The sequence below is a fragment of the Rhipicephalus sanguineus genome, chromosome 4 (assembly GCF_013339695.2).
Source record: "Rhipicephalus sanguineus isolate Rsan-2018 chromosome 4, BIME_Rsan_1.4, whole genome shotgun sequence".
Taxonomy (NCBI): Eukaryota; Metazoa; Arthropoda; class Arachnida; order Ixodida; family Ixodidae; genus Rhipicephalus; species Rhipicephalus sanguineus.
In genome coordinates, this window is record NC_051179.1 from 192,232,303 (window position 1) to 192,239,434 (window position 7,132).

The following is a 7,132-nucleotide window of genomic DNA, read 5'->3' on the forward strand; positions in this document are numbered from 1 at the left end:
TCTTCCCATAGCAATATTAAGAAGCTTTAGTTAGTTTACAAACTTCTCAGTGATAGCATTTTATCCGATTGCGGCCCCACAAACTTGAGTCGCCTGGACAGGTGGCCCCATCTGGTGGTGGAATGTGCAACCTGGCAAGCAATGAACTGAACAGGTGTGTTCCACTTCATCGAAGAGGAATGGTGATTTTAGTTGGCCTCTAAATGCGTCGGAATCGCAGCTGTCATTTTCCGACAGCTCCGAGGAGCTTGTGCACGTGGCACGGTCAGTCACACACAAGACATATTTCCGACGGAGTCACCTTTCCCCTGAGCATCTGCTCTTCACAGCTTTTACACTTCGTGCTGGCAGGACCGGCATACCTTGCATGATTTCCGGTTTTTGCCGACTTATACATCACGTGAAGACAGTATGCTCGGTTGGGTTTCGGTTTCGGTGTTGCGCTTTTTTGGCTATTTAAAATTATTCTCCAATTTGCTGAGTATTTCTGCAGTCGGGCCCATGACAGGAGCGTCTCAGGAACATAAAAGCACCATTACTTTGACATGGCCAAAAAAATAGTTGGAGTTAGCCTTTAACCCTTCGTGATATAATGGGATGAATTTGTTCCACTTTTTCTTCACAAAAAGCTTCCTCCAATTTTGCGCATCACAATCTGTGAAATGTTTTTCCGATGCCATCTATCATAAACCTTTAAAAGCCCAGGAAAAGATATTTACAAGGGCTGCTTTGTTGGGCAAGCTGGTATGACATCGTCAGTGATAGCTGCGCCAATCGCACCAAGAGGTGAAACCTGCTACATTTCAGGAAAGATCTGATAATTCACCGAGCTTGCACCAAAACGCCATTGTTGACCTTGATTGCAGAAAAACGCTCAATATAGCTATTTGATCGATCAAAATTTTCAGTTTACTTGCGTGAGATTTTTCACAGCAGTCTACTACGTCTCTATATTTGGGTACAACTTAAGAGGCACTGTGCAGGTGGCCAAAGAGCGTCCACTTGCCTCCATAAATTGTCTGGCTTATGTTCTCGACTGTGCTCTCCGACGGTGGGGTCACCCTCTGTGACCCCACCGTCGGAGAGCACAGCCCTCATGAGGCCAATGTAGAGCACGTGCATATTGGCTTGTATGCATCAGGCATTGCCGCAGCCAGTGCCTTGTAATGATGTACAGAACTGTGGAATCAATTCAGCGGTAATTCTAGATGTTTTCTGCCTACAGGGGGGAGGGCTCCGATGCCAACTACGTTGTAATGTGTAAATAAAGCTTTCTGTTACTACTAGTATCTCATTCTGAGGCATAGTATCATTAAATGTAGCAAATGTAGTTTCTAACTGTGGTGTTACTTGGGGCCATTACAGAGTTTTGTAGGGCAGCACCCTTTTACTTGATTGCATTAATTACAGTAACCAGTACATGTATGTGTTCAACAGACCACTTTTTTTTTTCATAATAATTGGTAGTAGCAGGGTGTCGGAACGAAATGTTTTTCGTTTCGGTTTTAGTTTCGTTCCACCGCAAAAAGTTCCGTTCCGTTTCTGTTCCGGATCGGAAAAAAAACGTTCCGTAACGGTTCGTAACGTTTTTCTTTTTTGTATGCAAAAATTCGAAGTAAAGGTAATCATAAAAAACATTGGATTTGTGATGTAGTTACTTGCCCTCCTCTTAAGAAAGTGGGATAAGGGTAAAACACGTTCTTCAGAGGAGTGGAAGTAACTGTACCACAAATTCCTACCAAGTAGCATAAACCAGTATTAATTTCAGTCATAGTATTTATTTTCTCAAAAGACAAACACGAATTTTTTTAGTGGGCTCAATGCTTTATGTCAAGGGAGTGAGCACGATCTCAGAACCAGCACGTCATTGAGTGTACTCTGTGTTGTGCGAGACCGCTGTTCTGATAGATAGCCAGGCCTGCTCGGAACACGCACCACAGTCACAGCGAAAGCTGGAAGAGCGGAGTTTGTAGAGCCCATTGTAGAGTCTCTTGGGCAACTAATACAAGTACACATGAAAGGTACCCACTACGCCATAAATCATCACAATTTTTCTGAAGTAGCGAAGTTCCTACTATGCCATTTTTCGTCATTCTTCGGAGAATCGTGGTACCCGCTACACATCTGTGAGCACTTTGTGCTGTGGCTGATGATGAAGTATTATGGCTGGGCACTTTGCAGTGGGTGGGAAGCAGTGTTGCGGATTGGGCGCCTCCATTCCATTCCAATTCCATTCCGGGGAGTTAGAAATTGCCGCAATTTCATTCCTTTCAATTCCTCGGAATGAAAAAACTTAGCCCATTCGGACACTGGGAATGGCTGGGCAGCTCAATTCCATTCCTGCAATTCTTCAACGTAGGAAAGGCATCTTGATAGTTTTATCGATTTTAGAATGAACGCCTTATAAAGCCGATGTCATCAGATGCATTAAGAACTGCAAAATTACGCAAAACATGTTACCAAGGTCGAGGGAGAGTAGCTTGGTGACATATCTCGTGCAGTACAACCACCCTACTAATTCCGATAGGGGCAGTTCTCCCGCTACCTATAGTATTTGCACGGTCAGCATGTTTGAACGAATGGTGTTTTAATATTGTTTAAGCTTAAATGTGCTAACGCTAAAATGACGACATAGCGTATTTTTTTGCTTACAAAAGTAGTATTCAAGAAGGCTAAGCAGTTTTGCCACGCGTCTGGAGCAGTCGGGAATATGGAGAAAACTAAGATTTGGTTAATGGGTACGCAAACCCTCTGGATCTGCTCATATTAATTAAAACAGTGCAGCGCTCGGGCACCTTGCGCCTTTGCATCGAATACGGAACACTGGGCCGCAGTGCTCGTCAGCACTCACGCTTGTCAAGCGCGCCTCGCAAGCATGGATGGGGTGAGGAGAACTTTCTGTGTTCGCCCGTGCGCAGGTATGCAATGTCTTCCTTGTCGCAAAGGTTATTTACGTGTGTCAGGTACTGAACTGCTCGTGAGATAAAGATCAGGCTGTGCATGGAGTTTTTGGTGTAGCGCGAAAGGAAACACGGACACGAGAAGGCACAAAGAACGCCACACAGCGCTACACAGTGCCTTCTCGTGTCCGTGTTTCCTTTCGCGCTACACCAAAAGCTGTTCAAATGAGTAACCAACAAGCCCACGTTGCAACCCTCATCGTGTGCATGGAGTATTCGCCACTTTTGTGTGGGGGTATCAATGGGAACCAACGCGCAGAAATAATTTTTCTCTCTGCTGTATCTGCTAGGATAGTGCATTTGTTTGTACACTAACTTATGCCTCGATTTTTAGTAGGTGCGTTGCTTAAAAATGTACCGTGCTTGTAATTCGCCAAGCCATTTTAAAAATACTGCTTTATTGTTAATTTCGAGGCTCTGACTTACTAATGTTTGAAGTTTGAAAAACAGGACGTAGACGAAAACGTGCTCTATTTTCGGAAAAAGACTCAATTCCATTCCCATTCCATTCCATGCAAAAGGCGCTTAATTCCATTCTCATTCCATTCCTCCAAGCGTTGTCCCCATTCCATTCCGGGATCGGGAAAATGTGAAATGATTCCGGAGTCATTTTAATTCCGGTGGGGCAACTCCGCAACACTGGTGGGAAGCATTAAAGCAGGGCTTAAAAGTCTCCCTTCATTGGAGGGGGGGGCCCTCAGAGGGCGACGACCTATATACATACATACAGACATACAAACAGCCCCTCCTTAAGAATTGGAAGGGGGGCCGGGCCGCCCCGAGCTCCCCATGACCTTAAGCCCTGCAAAAGCACACACTCTTTGCGCTATTAGCATTGTCTGATGACTGGATGTTATTTTCCTATTCTGCCGCGCTATATTAGATACGTTAACGCGATTCCTTGCCCGACATGACGCCCGTATAGAGTGTTTTTGTGAAGGAGTTACAAGCACCAGCGTGGCACTGTGGTGGAAGACCCGACTGGCACACAGAGGGCGCGGGTTAAAATCCCATCCCATCCTAGAAATTTGTTTCTGATTTAATTTTTTCTCATGTCACGCGAGAGCGGTCACGGACACCGGCGGCGGCGGACAACTATGGTGCCAAAGTCAGCTGTTGTGATCTCATAACAGCTTTCTCTGTAACAAACTTCAGCGCCGACAATGCCCTCTCCACTTTGGCCTGTGCGACAGGCGCACGAAAGTCAACTTGCGTTAATATAGAAGTTAGAAGTTAATATAAACATCTCTGGTTGCCACTGTTCTCGCTTTTCGCCCAATTTCAACTTATCTTTGCTTTGGAATTCCTGCCTGAGGTACGCATGAATACTGTACCCTGAGGTATGCATAACTGCTCACGTTGCATGAGCTCAGTTGTTCCGGATTGCGAAATTTTCTCGTGAACCGAAAAACGATTGAAAAAATTTCGGTTTCACTCCGGAACGAAATAATAGATAAAGGTTGGGTTACGTTTTCGTTCCGGTCAAAAAATATCGTTTTTTTCGTTTTTCGTTTTCGGTTTTCGTTCCGTTCCGACACCCTGGGTAGTAGTGTTCGTTTTAATTAACTTAAAAAAGAGGTCATGCAAAGTGCTTTTTTTAATACGATCAGGATTGATCAAATTTACCTGTGGGAGAGGCCGTGCTAAAAAGAAGTGTAGGCGCAGCATGCACACACACAGTAAAAGCTTGTTAATTTGGATTTCATGGGACCGGAAAAAATGGCCGAATTAACTGAATTCTGAATAATCAAAAGTACCAAGAAAACAGTAAACAAATGTCTATTACATCAACACACTTTCATTTTGGTTCGGTGCGCTCCCAGGATTTTCTGAATTAACCGGGTTGCAACCAAATATTACCGAATGAATGAGAGTTTGATGCCATTAACAATGTATATGCAGGCCAGTACAGGAGAACACGTCCGAATTATCCGATTTTCTGAATTGATGAGGGTCTAATTAACGAGCTTTTACTGTGTGTGCGTGTGTATATATGTGTGTGTGTGCGTGTGTGTGTGTGTACTGTTGTCTCGGTCCTGCTTCTCGACTTCTGCAAAAGTTCATGTTGATGGAGGCGAAATGGTAGAGGCCCGTGTACCTAGATTTAGGTGCACGTTAAAGAACACCATATGGTCGAAATTTCCGGAGCCCTCCACTACAGCGTCTCTCATAATCATATCGTGGTTTTGGGACGTAAAACCCCAGATATTATTATCATTATTATTATTATTATTATTATAAAAGTTCATGTTAAAGAACTTGTCAGATGAAATATGAAACCTTCTATTGCCACAAATTTTGTTAAACACAGCAAATACTTTGTGCACAAAGCATCAGTTCAATATTAAACTCTGTATTTTGCTAACTATGCACAAAACAGCAGCCCAACGATTCTCTCCACAAAGCACGGCATCATTTACTTTGCCATGTAACATAGGCATAGGCCGTAATGAAAGCACAAATGTCTTCAGAAGAGCTTTTTTTTTTCAATACTAAAATGAAGATGTGTGGGATATTTGTGGAGCTTGCGCTTCCGTTCAGTGAATGAAGCATCAGAGAAAGCCTGGTTTAATTACAAATATGAACTGTATTTAATTACAAATATGAACTGTATTGCGGGCAACTGTGAGGTCACCGATAGACACGGAGCTAAAGAAAAACTGAGGTTTGGGCACAAGCAAACAGAGCAGTAAGTTAATCTCGTCTTCTGGAATTTAAAAAATAAACATGCACTCAGGTGTGCATATATCCTTTTTATTGAACACAGTACTACTGCTCCATGTTAGCAAGGAGTGTTAGAGACATGAATATTTGTGTTCCAAAATGAGGATCTGCTGACTGCTCCAAAAGACGCACATGCTGCTTCAAGGCATGGTCTTGTCTGCTCCGCAAGCTGTGCCAAAATGCCTTTGACCAATCACATCACTGCATTGCAAATAGAACACTAACAACGAGGATACAAGAGGCAAAGGAGACAACACAAGCGCTCTCTAACAACTGTAGATAGTTCTAAACAGAAAACATAAGGACAGCGTAAGGACAGTTGTCCATCTAAAACATAAAAACAGTTGTCCATCTGTTAAACAAAAAAAACCAGGCCTCAATCAGTCATGTAAGTGTGATTAGAAGTGTGAACCTAGAAGTTTCAAGCCTTGCGCTACTTAGTGCAAGCTTCTTATGTTTGGTTTCTTCAGTTGTTAGTGAGCGCTTGTCTACCAACCTGGAAAACCTGTAAGTGTCAGGAAATGTGGGCAAGTCTGGAAAAGCCGGGGAAATGTCACGGAATTTTCGATCGCTTATGTTTCCACAAAACAGCTGAGCAGAAGTGCAAAACAAAAAGCCAGTGCATGCTGTTGCTTCTACAGATCACACAGCACATCTCAATTCCCAAGCATGTTGTTACTCATGCCAATAAATTTGTACTTGTTTGTCTTGGCTATGACTTTGGCTCAGCTTGAAGGCATTCTGGTTTTTCCAGAAGCGCTATTAGCAGAGGCTCATCAGGCCTGGTCAAGCTCATAAGTCGACGCTGACTAACACTTCAAGGTTTAAATGTGTATGAGAGGACAAAAGTGTATGAGACGACAACCACCACCGTAACTCCATTGGCAGCACATCGGACGTGTTATTCAAAGGTTGCAGGCTCGGTCCCGCCGGCGGCAAGTTGTCTTTTTGTCCACTTTCATAATTACTACAAATAACACCACCTGTACTTTCCTTGGCTAGGTTGTCTGTTGGTTGTCATCATCAGTGTTGAAGGAGCAGTGATAATATGGAGAAAAGTGATTTTTCTGCCAAGCCACCGCACGTATTCTAATGCAGCGCATGCCAGCCACACAGCTTCAGTTTTAAGAATCGGCATCCTCATGCAAATTAAGATGTGGACATGCAAAAATTTGATTGAGATTTCACAAAAAAAATTGCTCAGTGGGAATCATGCTGTAAAAGGTTCTTAAAGGAGTACTGACACGATTTTGAGACATAAAAAATTTTTCGTTTCCTTGGTATGTAGTGTTAATGCTTGCCCCATACCGGAGTCAGAAAACACATGTATTTTCATCGATTTTAAAATTTTCATTGCTGAGCATATGCGAGCCAGTCCCATTGCAATAGACATTATCTCGACGAGTCAACACAGTTCCAGTGAGTTTGTGAACTCTGCGTTCCTGCAT